The sequence below is a fragment of the Hordeum vulgare genome, chromosome 2H, assembly GCF_904849725.1.
Source record: "Hordeum vulgare subsp. vulgare chromosome 2H, MorexV3_pseudomolecules_assembly, whole genome shotgun sequence".
Lineage (NCBI taxonomy): Eukaryota > Viridiplantae > Streptophyta > Magnoliopsida > Poales > Poaceae > Hordeum > Hordeum vulgare.
In genome coordinates this window covers 66545481-66567734 of record NC_058519.1, presented here as the reverse complement: position 1 = coordinate 66567734, position 22254 = coordinate 66545481, and the positions used below count along the sequence as shown (strand labels likewise).

At 41.1% G+C, this 22254-nt stretch overlaps 1 pseudogene; it reads right to left on the bottom strand.

Annotated features, from left to right (window-relative positions):
• Nucleotides 1-1391: 1391 nt before the first annotated feature.
• Nucleotides 1392-22254, bottom strand: part of LOC123425490 — a 34723-nt pseudogene continuing 13860 nt past the window's right edge.

Sequence of the window (22254 nt, the reverse complement as noted above, 5' to 3'; positions counted from 1 at the left end):
CGAACCCGCAGGGTCTGCACACTTAAGGTTCGACGTTATTTTATGCGTATTTGAGTTATATGGTTGGTTACCGAATGTTGTTCGGAGTCCCGAATGAGATCGCGGACGTCACGAGGGTTTCTGGAATGGTCCGGAAACGAAGATTGATATATAGGATGACCACTTTTAATTACCGGAAGGTTTTCGGAGTTACCGGGAATGTACCGGGAATGACGAATGGGTTCCGGGAGTTCACCGGGGGGCAACCCACCCCGGGGAAGCCCATAGGCCTTAGGGGTGCCGTAGTAGCCCTTAGTGGGCTGGTGGGCAAGCTCAGTGAGCCCCCTGCACAGGAGATAAGAAAATCGAAGAGAAAAAAGGGGAAGCGGGAAGGAAGGGAAGGACTCCACCTTCCAATCCTAGTTGGACTAGGATTGGAGGAGGAATCCTCCTCCCCCCATCGGCCGAACCCCTTGGGGCCTCTTGAGCCCCAAGGCAAGGCTCCTCCCCTCCCACCTATATATACGGAGGTTTTAGGGCTGATTTGAGACAACTTTTCCATGGCAGCCCGACCACATACCTCCACGGTTTTTCCTCTAGATCGCGTTTCTGCGGAGCTCGGGCGGAGCCGTGCTGAAATTAGATCACCACCAACCTCCGGAGCGCCGTCACGCTGCCGGAGAACTCATCTACCTCTCCATCTCTCTTGCTGGATCAAGAAGGCCGAGATCATCGTCGAGCTGTACGTGTGCTGAACGCGGAGGTGCCGTCCGTTCGGCACTAGATCGTGGGATGGATCACGGGACGGTTCGTGGGATGGTTCGCGGGGCGGATCGAGGGACGTGAGGACGTTCCAGTACATCAACCGCGTTTATTAACGCTTCTGCTGTGCGATCTACAAAGGTACGTAGATCGGAAATCCCCTCTCGTAGATGGACATTACCATGATAGGTTTTCGTGCGCGTAGGAAAATTTTTGTTTCCCATGCGACGTTCCCCAACATCTACCTCGCCAACGACCGGAACGACATTATGAGGGGCGCAACCAGCCGCCGGACATGGGCACGACGGAGTCAGACGAGCTCCGCTTAGTATCATGTTTACGTTGCATGTAATTGTATGGATTTAAGGTTTATAATTTGAGGTATCCGAATTTAGAATGCATTATTTGAGGCGTGGTCGGTGAGTGTCGGAGGACGTGATCGGGCGCGTCCGCGGGCGTTTGAGGGGCCGGATTTGCAAGGTTCGGTTGTAGATGCTCTAAAATTACAGTTGTTAACACCATGCGCATGCCCGTGCCACACATATCATAGTGCACCGCCGTGAACAAGGCAAGATCCACCCTGAAACCTCAGATCTGCCGCCGTCCATTTCCTCCTCCCTACCTCTCCTCGTCGTTGTGTGAGGGGCTCACTAGCGAAGCCTGGCCGACTCCGGGGTTGGCGGCAGCGTGGCGTTTCTCCTGCCGTGCGGGAGCTCCTGGATTTGCCTGGCTTTGGGCGGGGAGGTAGCGACGACTGCGAGCAGGCGGGCGGGCCTGATGTGGTCATGTCCTGGCTGCGATTGGTGTCATGGCCATTTTAGGAGCACCTTGAGGTGCCAGTGCACAATGTGCTAGAGTTGAGTGTCATGTGGTGGTGATGCGGCGTTGGGTGCATATTATGTGGACGAAAGTCTTGCTCAATGCAGGTGATGGCAACATTTGTGGATGTTGTTTTCCTTATTGAAGGCATCACCAAGGAGATTTATCACCCTTTTGGCATTTAGAATCCATTCTTCGAGTGAAAACCCAGATCTGACTCGTCGGAGAGGCAATGGGGCGGCCTTGGCAGTCTTACTTCGTTGGAAGCATTGTTTTGGAGAGATTCCTGGACGATGCACCGAGTTGGTGGTGGTGGCGGAGTTTGCGTTGCCGCGTTCGTTCGTAGCTTTCCGTTGCACGGTGGTGATGGGCAACCGAAGCTCGATGATAGGTGGGAAGCGTCAGACAAGTCGTGTTTGTCCTCCTGTCGGGGTTGGTGCAACACATATGTGCCTCTCTTCGGAAATTTCTTGTCTCCAATGTAGATGAGGTTGCTGAACATGCTTGTGACGGACATGCTCGATGAAGGTGCTCTACTATTTTGTTTCAACAAAGTCAAAGTCGTCGGATCGTGTGTGCGGTGGGTGATGTACGATGACATTGTAATGGGACAACGATGTGCTCTAGTCTCTCATGTTTAGCTCACCGACATCTTCGTATGTCTTGCGGTGTTGTTAACCTACTATAGCTAGGTGGGTTGCGTGTTGTATATGTTTTCGCGCGGTTTTTCTTCGATAAACCGAGCAATTCTTGTTGTCAGCGTACTTTTCCTGAATGAAGCGGCTCTCCTGCTAACTTTCAGAAAAAACATAGCAACTCGGGTTGAAGTGTCCCTCTTGAGACTTTGACACCCAAAAGTTGGACCACTTCTTGTATTGTGTTCTTTGCATCCACAGGCTCCTTCCTGGTGTACTGGGCAGGTCTTCGAAAGGATGAAGGATAACTGAAACTGAAGAAAGGTGCAGAACAACTCAAGATTAATGCGATCAACATGGTGCACATTTGTCAAGGTACCATCGAGGAGTCTTTGGGCTTCAAGTTTAAAGCTGATCATGATGAAGTGTGTTGATGCTGGACTGATCATTTGATGAAGGTTTACTACTCCCTCCGTAAATAAATATAGAGCGTTTAGATTAGTGATCTAAACACTCTTCTATTCCTTTACAAAGGGAGTAGTTGTTACCCAGTTTGCTACACTTCGGTATTATGTGGACTAGGGGTTGGAGCACCGCGTGAGGGTGTGCTATGGGCGCTGCCAGGTTGTATGTGCCTTTTTTCTGCTCTTTTTGGTCAGCTTGTGTTTGACCAGCTTGCATGTACATATCTACATCCATACATTATACATGGCACCATTTATCAATGACAATCTGGAAAATAAGGAGCTCGTGTGGATCCATTTGTTTCAACCCTCCCGATCTTGTATCAAGGTATAACATGTACTCCATCCGTTCCAAAATATAATTCTATCTAGAGATTTCACTACGGTCTACATACACATATGTAGTCCGTAGAGGAATCTCTAGATAAACTTATATTTAGGAACAGAGGTAGTATTGCCAATATAAATTCAGATCATGGTACTATTTGAGTGGCCACACTTCAAAACTAATTTGTTGAGAAACTTAAAACTTCATTGCTTGCTTAAATGTTAGTACAATGTGATCCTCCTACAACTATAACTTCTTTATTACTCGATAGATCAATAAGAAAACGCGTGTGAAAATTAAATATGCACTAATTGTTTGCATTTGACAACATTTCATGATTCAGCAGGGAGAGACATCCTAGCATGTATATCATCAATGGCGTGAATGAGACAGAGGCTCTTGAAAGCGCATGGGCGCGCGAGCCGACGCGGGGTAGCAGCTTGAATGCAACGGCGAGCCTCTCAGAATAAACAAAAAAAATCATCTCATTGGACACACTATTGCTGATGGAAAATTCATGTGCACACTCCAACACCTACATGAAACGAGCATAAAGATCTGCTTAAGTTGTTTGAGTTGGTGATATCCAAGATAGTACATGAAGATGAAATCCAAATTCTTAACATATAAGAAAATAAGATCAACATGGAGTTCTTGATCTCTATCAAATGTGAAAAAAGCAAGGATGAAATCCAAATTCTTAACATATAAGAAAAGAAGATCACCACAGAGTTCTTTCTCTCTATCAAATGTGAAAAAAGCAAGTAACCTAAAGAAGCAAACAACGTACCAATTCATTAGCATACGAGGAATCATATTTCCATGTGCAAATAAATAAAATTTACTTATTATTAAATTGGGCACGCTCGAGGAGCAAAAGAATGGAAACCTGAACCTCCATGGATCAAGATAATAGAAGTTAGTATATCATTTACCTTGGAAACTAATTTGGGCAATCAATTTCTCCAAGATAATCAAAAGTTGCATCATAGAAATACATAAGTACATCAGTAATAATTATTTATCAGGGAAAATAACTAAAATAATGATATAAGATTAGTCGTTAGTGTCGAGGCAATGGAAAGATTATGCAGTGAACAATGGACAAAGTATAATGTTGTTATATCTTGTAGCATGAGTTTGCCTTAATTTTTTAGTGATGCCAATCAGCCTATGTACATGACCAGCTAAAAACCCACTCATAGATAACCTAGCAACTAATATAAGTACGATTTAATATTTGAAGGAAGGAAAACATATGAGATCCTCAGCCGCTGAATCCACTATTAGTCGCGATGATTGAACCTTTTGTTCTATGGGTCTTATTGCAGCATGTAGGGGCGGTTTCAGGCCCCAAGCAGTCTGGGCCTTCGCGTGGGGCATGCTAAGGAGATCTTTCCATCATTGTAGCACATTTTGCATTGTAGATCACTGTAGCACATTATAGATAGAAGGCTTGCCTCAGACGTTGCGTGATCCTAGCTCCGCTACTGGTAGCATGACAATGACAATAGAAGAATAAGACTATAAGGAGGCTGGAAATGAAAGACTAACTACAAAGTAGTACTAACTTGCACTGATTTAAGTTTATTTTAGCTTTGGTTTCAGAAATTCCAACAAGAACATATTGGTAGAAAAATGCATTATAAGGTACCCAACAAGGTAAGTGCTTAGAAACATCAGCTGACCAAATTTTATCCACTACCCTTGTTATAATACAAATACAAATAAGAAAGTAGATGGAGGTATATACAGAGCTCGTAAGAACCTCCCAAGCACATCTTTCTGGAGCCGTACTTATGTTCATGAACTAATAGTACCATACCCGTTAAATACATCAAAGCAATCAACTCCATGAATCATATCACCCAATTAGATTGACAACCATCGGGTTTGGTGTTAAACCTAAATAATTGTTATTTGGTGCTTGCGTTGAGCATGAACATGATTGGATTGTGTTTATTGCAATAGGATTATTCATTTAAAGAGAATAATGGTTACTCTATTTTGCTTGAATAATCACCTTCAATGGTTTATTGAATCTCGATCGTAGTGTTACACATGTTCATGATATTGGTGCCAAAAGACACAAGGTAATGCTGATAGTACCACCTACTTGTGGCACTGCCACTTGAGTCATGTTGGTGTAAATTGCATGAAAGGCTCCATGCTGATGGATCTTTAAATCTCACTTGATTTTGAATCACTTGAGACATGTAAATCATACCACATGAGCAAGGCCTTGTTTTCATTGAGATGAAACAAGAAAGTAACCTGTTGGAAGTAATACATTTTTATGTATGCCGTCCAATGAGTGCCGAGGCACGCAGTGGATATCATTATGTTCTTACTTCAATGACGATTTGAGTAGATTCAGGAGTATTTACTTAATGAATCACAAGTCTGAAATATTGAAAAGTTCAATTCTGTTTCAGAGTGAAGTTCGTCATAACAAGAGGATAAACTATCTACAATATGATCGTAGAGATGAATATCTGAGTTGCGAGTTTTGGTACACAGTTAAGACAATGTGGAAGTTGTTTCGCAATTCATGCCACCAAGAACACCATGGTGTGATGGTGTCATAGCCGCGACCTATTTGATATGGTGCATACTATGATGTCTCTTATCAAAATACCACTATCATTTATGGGTTATGCATTAGAGACAACCGCATTCACTTTAAGTAGGGCACCACGTAATTCCGTTGAGATGACACAGTATAGACTGAGGTTTAGAGAAATCTAAGCTGTCATTTCTTGAAAGTTTGGGGCTGCGACACTTATGTGAAAAAGTTTCAGTCTGATAAGCTCGAACCCAAAGCGGATAAATGTATCTTCATAGGATATCCAAAATAGTTGGGTGCATCTCCTATCTTAGATCTGGAAGCAAAGAGTTTGTTTCTAGAAATGGGTCCTTTCTCGAGGAAAGGTTTCTCTCGAAAGAATTGAGTGGGAGGGTGATAGAACTTGATGAGGTTATTGAACCATCACTTCAACTAGTGTGTAGCAGGGCGCAAGAAGTAGTTCCTGTGGCGCCTACACCAATTGAAGTGGAAGCTGATGATAGTGATTATTGAGCATCAGATCAAGTTACTAGAGACCTTGTAGGTCGACAAAGGCCGCGTACTACTACAGAGTGGTACGGTAACCTTGTCTTGGAGGTCATGTTGTTGAGCAACAATGAACCTATGAGTTATGGAGAAGCAATGGTGGGCCCGGATTCGGACAAGTGGCTGGAGGCCATGAAATCCGAGAGAGGATCCATGTATAAAATAAAGTGTAGACTTTGGAAGAACTACTTGATGGTAGTAAGACTATTAAGTAAAGATGGATCTTTAAAAGGAAGATAGACGATGATGGTGATAAGTCACTATTAAGAAAAGCTCAACTTGTCGCAAAGATGTTTTCGACAAGATCAAAGAGTTGACTATGATGTGACTTTCTCACTCGTAGCGATGCTAAAAGTTTGTTGGAATTATGTTAGTAGTTGCTGCATTATTTGTGAAATATTGCACATAGGAACACAAAACATTGTTTCCTCGACGGTTTCCTCGAGGAAAGATTGTATGTGATACAATCAGAAGGTTTTGTCGATCCTAAGGATACTAACAAGTATGCAAGCTCCATCGATCCTTTTATGGACTGGTACAAGCATCTCAGAGTTGAAATATACGCTTTGATGAGATGATCAAAGCTTTTAGGTTTGTACAAGGTTTATGAGAAACTTGTATTTCCAAAGAAGTGAGTGGGAGCACTATAGTTTTTCTGATAAAGTATATGAGATGATCAGAAGTAATGTAGAATTTTTGTAAAGCATAAAGGTTGTTTGAAAGGGGTTTTTCAAAGGAAGACCTGGATAGAGCTACTTAAAACATTAAGCGTCAAGATATATGGAGATAGATCAAAATACTGAAACAGAACTTTCAAATGAAATGCATACCTTGACAAGTTTTAGAAGGAGTTCAAAATAGATCAGCAAAGAAGGAGTTCTTGGCTATATTGTAAGGTGTGAATATGAGTAAGACTCAAAAGCCCGACCATGGCAGAAGAAAGAGAAAGGACGAAGGTCATCCCCTATGCCTTAGCCGTAGACTCTACAGTATGCCATGCTGTGTACGTCACCTGATATGCACCTGATTTATTATTGAATCACTGAACAGCGGTCAAAGTTATCCTTAGTAACTAATGGAGTAAGGATTTTTCTCGATTATGGTGGTGGTTAAAGAGTTCGTCATAAAGGGTTACGTCGATGCAAGCTTTGACACTAATCCGAATAACTATGACTAGTGAAACGGATTCGTATAGTAGAGTAGATATTTGGAGTATTTCCGAATAGCACGTAGTAGCAGCATCTATAAGATGACATAAAGGTTTGTAAAGGACACACGGATCTGAAAGTTTTAGAACCGTTGACTAAAACCTCTCTCACGAGCAAGACGTGATCAGACCCCAGAACTATATGGGTGTTGGATTCGTTGAAATCACATGGTGATGTGAACTAGATTATCGACTCTAGTGCAAGTGGGATACTGTTGGAAATATGCCCTAGAGGCAATAATAAATTAGTTATTATTATATTTCCTTGTTCATAATAATTGTTTATTATCCATGCTAGAATTGTATTGATTGGAAACTCAAATACATGTGTGGATACATAGACAACACACTGTCCCTAGTGAGCCTCTAGTTGACTAGTTCGTTGAGCAAAGATGGTCAAGGTTTCCTGGCCATAGGCAAGTGTTGTCACTTGATAACGGGATCACATCATTAGGAGAATCATGTGATGGACAAGACCCAAACTATGAACGTAGCATATTGATCGTGTCGTTTTGTTGCTATAGTTTTCCGCGTGTCAAGTATTTGTTCCTATGACCATGAGATCATATAACTCACTAGCACCGGAGGAATACCTTGTGTGCGTCAAACGTCACAACGTAACTGGGTGACTATAAAGGTGTTCTACAGGTATCTCCGAAGGTGTCCGTTGAGTTAGTATGGATTAAGACTGGGATTTGTCACTCCGTGTGATGGAGAGGTATCTCGGGGCCCACTCGGTAATACAACATCACACACAAGCCTTGCAAGCAATGTGACTAAGTGTAAGTCACGGGATCTTGTATTAAGGAACGAGTAAAGAGACTTGCTGCTAACGAGATTGAAATAGGTATGCGGATACGGACGATCGAATCTCGGGCAAGTAACATACCGAAGGACAAAGGGAATGACATACATGATTATATGAAGCCTTGACACTGAGGTTCAACCGATAAGATCTTCGGAGAATATGTAGGATCCAATATGGGCATCCAGGTCCCGCTATTGGATATTGACCGAGGAGTACCTCGGGTCATGTCTACATAGTTCTCGAACCCGCAGGGTCTGCACACTTAAGGTTCGGTGATGTTTCAGTATAGTTGATTTATAGGTGTTGGTAACCGAAAATTGTTCGGAGTCCCAGATGAGACCCAGGACATCACGAGGAGCTCCGGAATGGTCCGGAGGTAAAGATTGATATATAGGAAGTCTTGTTATGGTTACCGGAAAAGTTTCGGGCTCATCGGTAGTGTACCGGGAGTGTCGGGAGGGGTGCCGGGGACCATCGGGAGGGGTGTCACGACCCAAGGGGTCTCATGGGCTATGGGAAGAGATAAACCAGCCCCTAGTGGGCTGGAATAAGTTCCCACTAAGGCCCATAAGGTTTGAGAAGGAAAAAAACACAAGGTGGAAAGAGTTTCCAAGTGGGAAGGTGGAATCCTACTCCAAGTAGGATTGGAGTAGGACTCTTCCACCTCCAATTTCGGCCAAACCTTGAGGGTTTGAGGCTGCATCCTCCCCTCCCTCCCTCCTATGTATACTAGAGGTATTGAGGGTTTTTGAGACACAACTTTTCCACGTGCTGCTCGACCCTATACCACAAAGTTTTTCCTCTTGATCGTATTTCTGCGGAGCTTAGGCGAAGCCGTGCCAGAGTAGATCATCACCACCACCCGCGCGCCGTCACGCTGCCGGAGAACTCTTCTACCTCTCCGCCCCCTCTTGCTGGATCAAGAAGGTAGAGATCGTCATCGAGCTGTACGTGTGCTGAACGCGGAGGTGTCGTCCGTTCGGCACTAGATCGGGAAGGATCGTGATGAAGTTCGCGGGACGGATCGTGATGAAGTTCGCGGGACGGATCGTGATGAGATAGTACGACTACGGCGATCTGAATCGCGGAACGTTCCACTACATCAATCGCGTTTCTTAACGCTTCCTACTGTGCGATCTACAAGGGTACGTAGATCCAAATCTCCTCTCGTAGATGGACATCACCATGATAGGTCTTCGTGTGCGTAGGAATTTTTTTGTTTCCATGCAACGTTCCCCAACACTTACTACTTCCCAATGCCTTCCTCTAGGCCCAAATAATGGTGAAGTGTTATGTAGTCGACGTTCGCATAACACCACTAGAGGAAAAACAACATACAACACATCAAAATATCGAACGAATACCAAATTCACATGACTACTTATAGCATGACTTATCTCATGTCCTCAGGAACAAAAGTAACTACTCACAAAGCATAATCATATTCTTGACTAGAGAGGTAATGAGTAGCTTCAAGGATCTGAACATAAACTCTTCCACCAAGTAATCCAACTAGCATCAACTACAAAGAGTAACTAGATCATGAAAGGCGCACGTTACTGCGCCCGTCTATTATGAATTTAGGATGAAATTATTATTGATATATTTGTATAGCAGTAATTATTTCCTTATGGTTTGCGATGTTTATTTTGGTGCACTTTATTTTTTTTTATTTTTTTTGAAAAATTTGTGATGTTATGGGCCACATAATAGTAATTTTCTTATTTCTGTGTAATATTTAACTTAGGCTGATAGGGGCCTGTATATGTATTAATACTTTTGCAGCAGCAGTTTTTGTGTATTGATGCGTATGTTGAACGTTTTTAGTGAGGGTTTAATTCTGTATATTTATGTAGGATCGTAATCGCTTAAGATATATTTGTATTACATTAATTATTTTCTTGTGGTTTGCGATCTTTATTTTGATGCAATTTTTTGTTTTATTTTTTGGAAAATTTGGGGTGTTATGGGCCACATAATAGTAATTTTATAATTTGTGTGTAATATTGTAATTGGGCTGATATGGGCCTGTTTAGCTATTAATACTTTTGCGTCAGCATTTTTTGTGTATTGATGTGTATGTTGAACGTTAGTGAGACATTAATTTGGTATTTATGTAGGATAGGAATGGCTGTAGGTTTTGCATTAGCATTTGTAACTTTGTTGACCTTTGTATTTACGAACAGTAGTTATAAGAGGGACATTAGTAGCTTACTTGCTCTCTATATATATACCATCCTTTGTGTTTGTTTCGATGTTGGTGTATGCAGTTCTTAGTTTGTGAGGTGGACTTAATTCTTTTTCAGTTGTGTTGGTTGTAGGTACGATTATATTTCTTAAACTTTGTTGTCTTTAATTCTTTATTTTTTTGAATAATGAGTAATAGTTGTTTGTTAAATTTGTTGAAATTTATTGTGTATTGTAGGTTTGTTGTTCGAATAAAGTTAGCGTGAACGGATGGTGTTGAAACAGGTAATATAAATTTATTTGTTTAATTATGTATGTTTCATTTGTGTAGTTGCATATATTTTGTAGATAACGTATGGACAATATGAATATTTTTTTTATGATGTAGATAATCGTTTTGTAATTCGCATTCCACGGAAGATTTTGTTGGACAAAGTTATTAAAAAGCTTGGTGATAGAAAAGCAGAGTATAGTATTTTGTTGCGTGGAAGAATGTTTGAATGCAATGTAAGGACTCTTATCAGGAAAAATGAAGAAAATACATCTGGTAAATTAGAGCAAGCTATTGGCCAGTTAGCAAACAATATAGCTGATGCATAGGAGTCAGCAACAGTTGCTTTGATTGATGTGTTGAAGGTGACATATAAATTTGAAATTGATGATTTTAACTTTCGCGAAAAGGTGAAGAATGAGTTATCCAAAGATAATTTAGAGAAAATATTGGTTGTGGTTAAGAATTCACAAGAGAGACAAGCTGAGGGTATGAAATTGTTCAAGAAAGGCTGGGGTATGGTTATTGATGATATGTAATTTGTTCACGAAGCTGTAAAAGATATGTGTCGAAGTGCACTTGTTGTGTTACCTGAAGTGAATCGTTCTGTTTATGAAACTGAATTCATTTCTTCAACGTCTTATTTGGATGATTGGTTGGAGGGGAAAATATGTGAGAGTAGGTCTTATATTGTGGATATGAACAATGACGCCGAGTAACGGTTTTAAAGTCATTTGTTTAGTGAAGTTAATATAAGCGTTTTGTAATATTTGAATAATTTTATTATTATTGATTATGTTGGAATAAAGTGAAATATTGGTTTATTATTTTTGCAATTTAATTTTTTATTAGTATGTGAATTTATTGAGATGAAACTGAACTTATTTAATTTGTGCTCATAATTGTAATTAAGACTGTATTTGAAACGGCTAATTAGTATGGAATAATGCGTATTCACTACTAGCCACACGGGTACTTGATGGCAATTAGCATCCTATCTCTATATAAAGGTGTGTATGCCTTTTTCTTCTTTTCATATCATAAGAGTACGCAGAGTAGAAACCAGTTCCTGTAGCTTTTTAGTACTTCTTGGTGAGAAAGTTGTGGAGCCATATGTGAAAGTTTTTTGCTCGTTGCAAGGAAGTTCGTGTGGTTCAGCATACAAAGCTGATCCGTGTGCTGTTATTCACGAGCCGTCGTAACAGGGCAGAGGTTGTCGGACATTTTCTGCTGACGTTGTTTGATCGCAGGACGTTTCGTATATTCGTTCGTCAGGATGGCGCAATCTTCTTGCACTTCTTCCATTTTGAACAAGCTGAGTTCCTCAACGACCATGCTTGTAGTTTCGAAGGAGTTTACATGTCGTTCGTGTCTGTTAATTTGAGTGATTTTTGGTTGATGCCGCTTCACCCGAATGTTTTTGTTCGTGTCATGTGAGTTTGAAGTTTGGATGGTGCAGTTTGTTAGAATAAATGTCGTTCTAATTTTGGTTAGGTTGTTTGAGTCTTTATATCATTTAGGTTTTTGTCGTCGAGTCTATGTAAGGAATCTTATTTTCATATGAAATAAAGCTGATGGTTGTGATGTTTATATATATGCTCAATGATTGGATTAATACTTGTGATTTATTTATGTAAATTATGATTTGTAATATTTCATGATTTGTGGGCGTGTTTACCGAGTTGTTGCTCCAATGCGTAACACCTCACTACCAGGCTGTGCAAACAATTCTTCTATTCCTCTGTGTGGAAAAAATCTCCCTAATTTAACTTCTGTTACATAAATATTCAGATGTGAGAGAATATCATGCTAATATTTAGATCCTTAAGAATATAATTTTTTATTTCGTCAAAGGCATCGTAGAATGCTTCCGATCTCTTCCAAAACCACCGTCCCCATCTCGTCCACCCTAAAATATAGCAGACATGGCGACTCCTACGTCCAGGCCAACACGATCATCTTGTGGATGCTTGAAGGGTGGATCAGTGAGTGTTGCATCGAGCCATCAAAGAGGTTAGTAGGGTACGTACTGACCAGAGTAAAGTTGGAAATTTATGTTTCTCTTTATGCACACATTTTGAAATATCAAGAGGGCATGGCTAGCCCTCCAAAATCAAGAATTCCTGTATTGAAAGAAACGACATTACATGATTGTATCTCATGTTAGAACTGTGAAGAATTTGCTATTCTATAATTCCAGGACCATATTGGCGAGACAAAGAGAAACAACATTGCGCTGTGCTTAAATAGGTAGAGAAATTCCTTATTTACTTTGTGGTCCAGCCGTTTGTGGTTGTTGATCCATAGAGCATCTTTTTGTTATGGCAGCGATTATTTTGCACCATATGAGAACAATGTAATATCATCCTACTGTTGTACCATAACACCAAAGCAACAGTAGTTGTCATCATATTACAAGGTTTTTAAAATTCCCTAATGATGTAGAAATCACATCTTCTATGTTAGAAACATGAACGTTTTTGGGGCTCCAAGCAAATCAGAAGTGAGTCAGGCTGTTTGTAAACATAGTATATATGTCTATATAAGTATTAATATGAGCTGAAATTGGCCCTGATAATAGAACAGGGAGCGGGGTTCTTATCTCTTTGTTTGTTTATGCATAATCACACCAGCTCATGATAGCAAGCACTTCAATGTCTCGTCCAACCTAACGTATAGCACACGTGGCGACTCCTACATGCAGGCCATCGTTAACATCTTGCGGATGCTTGACGGGTGGACCAGTGAGGGTTGCAGCGTCCGGTGTGAACTGAAAGAAGAGTTTTGGAGGATGGGATGCAGGAGGTGCATCTCCAATTGCAAGCATGCAAGTATTATCGGTCAGGTCCAAACTGTAAGATGTGTCATCTCTATAAAGGTTAAAATCCAATCAATTTGCGTTGTTGTAATTCGTGTTTATTTTTGACTTAGATGATTAGAAACGTTCGATTCAGGGACACGAACTTGGTGCCGTAAACTCATGTGGTCCAAACCTGTTCTGTTGAGAACTGATGTAAACGCAAGACATGTATGGGCTATGACGCTCTACTATATGGTTAGTATTTAATAAATTTATGTTTGTGGCAAATGGTGGAGATAACATTTTTTCATTCACTCCTGTACATGTAGCTTTTGCCTATGTATCTTAGAATATATACCTCGACATGATGAATGTAGATATTGAATAGTCTTGTATTATTATATTGAGATGGGAGCATTAGTCGTGAAATAACACATAACACAAACTTGGCAAAGTAAAATCGATTATCAAAAAACCCGGTGATTATTGTCACGTGCAGACGACATAATTAAGAAAAAGTGCAACATATATGAAGTAGCTTTAATGTTTTATTGGATGCACACGTAGGAGGCCATCTCTTTATTTTTCTTGCAAAATTTTGAAACATCCATGAAGTAGCTTGAATCTTTTATTGGATGGATGCGTAGGAGACCATGTCTTTTTTTTCCTGCAAAAGATTAGGAATTCAAAGTTTAGCATGTATGTTAAAAAAAGTTGGAATGTTAGCTAATTGATAGTTAGTTTAGTACTTACAATGAAGACCAACCATGAGTTTTGTTGATGCCAAGGTTGCTAGTGCATTAGCCATTTTTTCTTTTAGAGACACTGCTGGAAGAGGTCCATTATATTGTACTTCAATGCTGCTCCTGCTGTTGTTCGTATCTATTGTTGTTATCTTTATTGGTAGGTAGTCAACACTGTCAATACAAATCTGACGGATGGTGTGCACTAAGTGTTCGTTGGATTGTTTTAGAGCAGCCATATATCTGGTTTTGACATCGGTACTTTCATTGAATAAGTTTTCAAAGGTTGTGGCTGCAAATAGTTTTCTTCGTAGATCCAAAACTTAAGTGTAATTTGCATCATCAACATGAACCCTGCATTTGGTCATAAGGTGTGTGATGGCAGTCTAGCATGCATTTTCCAATGCATAATGTATGCTTTGTGCAGCGTCCCCGTAGAATTTTTCCTTGTTTGCAAAACCATTTCCTTCAGTTGGTGGTACCTCTAATTCTATCCAACCTATTATCTGGAGTGTGGATTCATGTATACATCCACTGGAGTATATAGATAATCCAAGTGTGTGTGTTATCTCTGTTAGAAGGATATGTCTAGAAACCTTTGCCTTTGCTGACACCTAAATATTGAATTGATAGTTTTAACAATTATTATGAAATAGTTATATCTGATAATTTAGTATGGTAAGAAGTACTTACACCAGGTACATGTATAAGTTCTGGTTTGGGATCTTCATATAGTTCATTAGGAGTGGGTTCCTTTCTCTTTTCTTGTGAAGATACTGGAGGCACCTAAATAATGAATTGAAAGTTTTAAAAATTAATATTGAATAGTTATATCTGATAATTGAGTATGATAAGTAGTACTTACATTAGGTACATGTATATGTTCTGGTTTTGGATCTTCATCTGGTTCATTAGGACTGGGTTCCTTTCTCTTTCCTTGTGAAGATACTGCAGGCATTTTCAAGGTAATTGGACATGGAAGTATCCTTGTATGATTTGTACCTAGTTGTTTACTTCCAGATGTGGTTTTTCCTACAGGAAAAATTTATTATAAAATATATATTAGTAACACACACAGTTTAAAAAGAATGATGTTGGGTTATGTAGCTGATGGTACCTCATTGTCGCTGCTTAGTTCGTCAACAGATTGAAGGCCGGCTTTGCAATGAGTTTTGCAAATTGGGTCTCTGGAACATTATTTCATCTGCACGAAAGATAAACATTATTTCATCACGAATAAAAGAAGAATGGAAGAGATATGAATAGGGCATGGTATGAAGGCAATGTACCTTGTCGTACACAATTCTGGTTCTGGTTCTGAGATTGTGTGTTTGAGATGTTGTGTACTTATAGTTGCACGTTATGCCAAGAGGCAGATTAATGATCATTACATCATTTTTAATGGTGGGCAATAATTAAGTTTTATTGAGTTTTAGTTTTCATTATTTATAACGTACTTGTAACTTTTGAGGAAGGAAAACAATTTAAGTACTTATTTAATGATCAATTATTCTGTACAAAGAAAGAAAGCAATGCTTTACGTGGACGTCTTGTCGTACTTGTTGGGGAACGTCGCATGGGAAACAAAAAATTTCCTACGCGCACGAAGACCTATCATGGTGATGTCCATCTACGAGAGGAGATTTGGATCTACGTACCCTTGTAGATCGCACAGCAGAAGCGTTAAGAAACGCGGTTGATGTAGTGGAACGTCCTCACGTGCCTCGATCCGCCCCGCGAACCGTCCCACGATCCGTCCCACGATCCGCTTCGATCTAGTGCCGAACGGACGGCACCTCCGCGTTCAGCACACGTACAGCTCGACGATGATCTCAGCCTTCTTGATCCAGCAAGAGAGACGGAGAGGTAGATGAGTTCTCCGGCAGCGTGACGGCGCTCCGAAGGTTGGTGGTGATCTAATCTCAGCAGGGCTCCGCCCGAACTCCGCAGAAACGCGATCTAGAGGAAAAACCGTGGAGGTATGTGGTCGGGCTGCCGTGGCAAAAGTAGCCTCAAATCAGCCCTAATAGCTCCATATATATAGGAGGAGGGGAGGGGAGGCTTGACTTGAGGTTCAAGGAGCCCCAAGGGCTGCGCCACCAAGGGGAGGAGGAGTCCTCCTCCAATCCTAGTCCAACTAGGATTGGAAGGTGGAGTCCGTCTCTTTTTTCCCACCTTTCCCTTTTTTTTTCTTTCTCTTCTTTTGGTTTTTCTTTCTCTCTTGCGCAAGACAGCCTTGGGCTGACCCCACCTACTTGGTGCGCCACCCCCAAGGTCATTGGGCCCTCCCGGGTGGGTGGTCCCCCTTCCCGGTGAAGATCCGGAACCCATTCGTCATTCCCGGTACATTACCGGTAATGCCCGAAAACCTTCCGGTAACCAAATGAAGTCATCCTATATATCAATCTTCGTTTCCAGACCATTCCGGAAACCCTCATGACGTCTGTGATCTCATTCGGGACTACGAACAACATTCGGTAACCAACCATATAACTCAAATACGCATAAAACATCGTCAGACCTTAAGTGTGCAGACCCTGCGGGCTTGAGAATTATGTAGACATGACCGGAGTGACTCCTCGATCAATATCCAATAGCGGGACCTGGATGCCCATATTGAATCCTACATATTCTACGAAGATCTTATCGATTGAAGCTCAGTGCCAAGGATTCATATAATCCTGTATGTCATTCCCTTTGTCCTTCGGTATGTTACTTGCACGAGATTCGATCGTCACTATCCGCATACCTATTTCAATCTCGTTTACCGGCAAGTCTCTTTACTCGTTCCGTAATACAAGATCCCGCAACTTACACTAAGTCACATTGCTTGCAAGGCTTGTGTGTGATATTGTATTACCGAGTGGGCCCCGAGATACCTCTCCGTCACACGGAGTGACCAATCCCAGTCTCGATCCATACTAACTCAACGAACACCTTCGGAGATACCTGTAGAGCATCTTTATAGTCACCCAGTTACGTTGTGACGTTTGATACACACAAAGCATTCCTCCGGTGTCAATGATTTATATGATCTCATGGTCATAGGAACAAATACTTGACACGCAGAAAACAGTAGCAACAAAATGACACGATCAACATGCTACGTCTATTAGTTTGGGTCTAGTCCATCACATGATTCTCCTAATGATGTGATCCCGTTATCAAGTGACAACACTTGCCTATGGTCAGGAAACCTTGACCATCTTTGATCAATGAGCTAGTCAACTAGAGGCTTACTAGGGACAGTGTTTTGTCTATGTATCCACACACGCACTGTGTTTCCAATCAATACAATTATAGCATGGATAATAAACGACTATCATGAACAAAGAAATATAATAATAAATAATTTATTATTGCCTCTAGGGCATATTTCCAAGAGGCTCCCACTTGCACTAGAGTCAATAATCTAGTTCACATCACCATGTGATTCCAACGAATCCAACACCCATATAGTTATGGGGTCTGATCACGTCTTGCTCGTGAGAGAGGTTTTAGTCAATGGTTCTGAAACTTTCAGATCCGTGTGTTCTTTACAAATCTTTATGTCATCTTATAGATGCTGCTACTATGTGCTATTCGGAAATACTCCAAATATCTACTCTACTATATGAATCCGTTTCACTACTCATAGTTTTTCGGATTAGTGTCAAAGCTTGCATCGACGTAACCCTTTACGACGAACTTTTTAACCACCCCCATAATCGAGAACAATTCCTTAGTCCATCAGTTACTAAGGATAAATTTTGACCGCTGCTAGTGATTCAGTCATGGATCACTCTGTGTACCTCTCAACAGACTTTGAGTCAAGGCACACATCAGGTGCGGTACCCAGCATGGCATACTTCATATTCTATGGCCAAGGCATAGAAGATGACCTTCGTCTGTTCTCTTTATTCTGCCGGGGTCGGGTCTTGAGTCTTACTCAAATTCACACCTCACAACGCAACCAAGAACTCCTTCTTTGCTGATCTATTTGGAACTCCTTCAAAAACTTGTCAAGGCATGCATCTTGTTGAAACTTCTATTTAAGCGCTTTCGTTCTATCTCCATAGATCTTTGATGCTCAACGTTCAAGTAGCGCAATCCAGGTATTCCTTTGAAAACTCCTTTCAAACAACCTTGTATGCTTTACAGAAATTCTACATTACTTCTGATCCAAAATATGTCAACCACATATACTTATCAGAAATTCTATAGTGACTTATCACCATCATCATCTGTCTTCCTTTTAAAGATCCATCTTTACTCAATAGTCCTATGACCATCAAGTAGTTCTTCCAAAGTCTACACTTTGTTTTCATACATGGATCCTCTCTCGGATTTCATGGCTTCCAGCCATTTGTCGGAATCCGGGCCCACCATTGCTTTCTCCAAAATTCGTAGATTCACTGTTGCTCAACAACATGACCTCCAAGACAGGGTTACCATACCATTCTGCAGTAGTACGCGACCTTGTCAACCTACGAGGCTTGCAGTAACTTGATCCGATGCTGGATGATCACCATCATCAGCTTTCACTTCAATTGGTGTAGGCGCCACAGGAACAACTTACTGCGCCCTGCTACACACTGGTTGAAGTGATGGTTCAATAACCTCATCAAGTTCTACCACCCTCCCACTCAATTCTTTCGAGAGAAACCTTTCCTCGAGAAAGGATCCGTTTCTAGAAACAAACACTCTGCTTTCGGATCTTAGATAGGAGATGTACCCAACTGTTTTGGATATCCTATGAAGATGCATTTATCCGCTTTGGGTTCGAGCTTATCAGACTGAAACTTTTTCACATAAGTGTCGAAGCCCTAAACTTTCAAGAAACAACAGTTTAGATTTCTCTAAACATCATTCTATACTGTGTCATCTCAACGGAAATACGCGGTGCCCTAAAGTGAATGCGGTTGTCTCTAATGCATAACCCATAAACGATAGTGGTAATTCGATAAGAGACATCATAGCATGCACCATACCAAATAGTGCATGGCTATGACGTTCAGACACATCATCACACTATGATGTTCCAGGTGGCATGAACTGCGAAACAATTTCCACATTGTCTTAACTGCGTACCAAAGCTCGTAACTTAGATATTCATTTCTATGATCATATCGTAGACAATTTATCCTTTTGTTACGACGAACTTCACTCCAAAACAGAATTGAACTTTTCAATATTTCAGACTTGTGATTCATTAAGTAAATACTCTTGTATCTACTCAAATCTTCATTGAAGCAAGAACATAATGATACCCACTATGTGCCTCAGCACCCATTGGACTGCATACATCAAAATGCATCACTTCCAACAAGTTACTATCTTGTTTCATCTCAAAGAAAACAAGGCCTTGCTCATGCGGTATGATTTGCATGTCACTAGTGATTCAAAATCAAGTGAGTATAAAGGTCCATCAGCATGGAGCCTCTTCATGCAATTTATACCAACATGACTCAAGCGGCAATGCCACAAGTAAGTGGTACTAGCATCATTACCTCATATCTTTTGGCACCAATATCATGAACATGTGTGACACTACGATCGAGATTCAATAAACCATTGAAGGTGATTATTCAAGCAAATAGAGTAACCATTATTCTCTTTAAATGAATAATTGTATTGCAATAAACACGATCCAATCATGTTCATGGTTAACGCAAGCACAAAATAACATTTATTTAGGTTTAACACCAATCTCGATGGTAGAGGGAGCGTGCGACGTTTGATCATATCAACCTTGGAAACACTTCCAACACGTATCGTCACCTCGCCTTTAGCTAGTCTCCGTTTATGCCGTAGCTTTCATTTCGTGTTACTAATCACTTAGCAATCGAACCGGTATCCAATAACCTCGTGCTACTAGGAGTACTAGTAAAGTACACATCACCATCATGTATATCAAATATACTTCTTTCGACTTTTGCCAACCTTCTTATCTACCAAGTATCAAGAGTTGCTCCGCCTCAGTGACCGTTCCCCTCATAACAGAAGCACTTAGTCCCGGGCTTGGGTTTAATCTGGGGTCTCTTCATTAATGCAGCAACTGCTTTGCCGTTTCACGAAGTATCCCTTCTAGCCCTTGCCTTTCTCGAAACTTAATGGTTTTACTAACCATCAACTATTGATGCTCCTTCTTGATTTCTACTCTCGCAGTGTCAAACATCGCGAATCGCTCAAGGATCATTGTATCTATCCTTGATATGTTATAGTTCATCACGAAGCTCTCACAGCTTGGTGGCAGTGACTTTGGAGAACCATCACTATCTTATCTGGAAGATCCACTCCCACTTGATTCAAGCGATTGTCGTACTCGGATAATCTGAGCACACGCTCAACGATTGAGCTTTTCTCCTTTACTTCATGGACAAAGAATCTTGTCGGAGGTCTCATACCTCTTAACAAGGGCACAAGCATGAAATCACAATTTCATCTCTTTAGAACATCTCTTATGTCCCGTCATGTTTCAAAACGTCTTCGGCGCCTTGCTTCTAAGCCATTAAGTATTTTGTACTGAACTATCGTGTAGTCATCAGAAACGTGTATGTCGGATGTTCACAACATCTACAGACGACGCTCGAGGTGCAGCACGCCGAGTGGTGCATTAAGGACATAAGCCTTCTACACAGCAACGAGGACAATCCTTGGTTTTACAGACTCAGTCTGCAAAGTTTGCTACTATCAACTTTCAACTAAATTTTCTCTAGGAACATATAAGAAACAGTAGAGCTATAGCGCAAGCTACATCGTAATTCGCAAAGACCATTAGACTATGTTCGTGAAAATTAGTTCAATTAATCATATTACTTAAGAACTCCCACTCAAAAAGTACATCTCTCTAGTCATTTGAGTGGTACATGATCCAAATCCACTATCTCAAGTCCGATCATCACGTGAGTCGAGAATAGTTTCAGTGGTAAGCATCTCTATGCTAATCATATCAACTATACGATTCATGCTCGACCTTTCGGTCTCATGTGTTCCGAGGCCATGTCTGCACATGCTAGGCTCATCAAGCGTAACCCGAGTGTTCCTCGTGTGCAACTGTTTTGCACCCGTTGTATGTGAACGTTGAGTCTGTCACACCCGATATCACGTGGTGTCTCGAAACGAAGAACTGTCGCAACGGTGCACAGTCGGGGAGAACACAATTTAGTCTTGAAATTTTAGTGAGGGATCACCTCATAATGCTACCGTCATTCTAAGCAAGATAAGGTGCATAAAGGATTAACATCACATGCAATTCATAAGTGACATGATATGGCCATCATCATGTGCTTCTTGATCTCCATCACCAAAGCACCGACACGATCTTCTTGTCACCGGCATCACACCATGATCTCCATCATCATGATCTCCATCAACGTGTCGCCATCGGGGTTGTCGCGCTACACATGCTATTACTACTAAAGCTACGTCCTAGCAATATAGTAAACGCATCTGCAAGCACAAACGTTAGTTTAAAGACAACCCTATGGCTCCTGCCGGTTGCCGTACCATAGACGTGCAAGTCGATATTAACTATTACAACATGATCATTTCATACATCCAATATATCACATCACATTGTTGGCCATATAACATCACAGGCATACCCTGCAAAAACAAGTTAGACGTCCTCTAATTGTTGTTGCATGTTTTACGTGGTGACCATAGGTATCTAGTAGGATCGCATCTTACTTACGCAAACACCACAACGGATATATATGAATTGCTATTTAACCTCATCCAAGGACCTCCTTGGTCAAATCCGATTCAACTAAAGTTGGAGAAACCGACACTCGCCGGTCATATTTGAGCAATGGAGTTACTTGTAGCGATGAAACCAGTCTCTCGTAAGCGTACGAGTAATGTCGGTCCGAGCCGCTTCGATCCAACAAAACCACGGAATCAAGAAAAGACTAAGGAGGGCAGCAAAACGCACATCACCACCCACAAAAACTTTTGTGTTCTACTCGAGAAGACATCTACGCATGAACCTAGCTCTAATACCACTGTTGGGGAACGTCGCATGGGAAACAAAAATTTTCCTACGTGCACGAAGACCTATCATGGTGATGTCCATCTACGAGAGGAGATTTGGATCTACGTACCCTTGTAGATCACACAGTAGAAGCGTTAAGAAACACGGTTGATGCAGTGGAACGT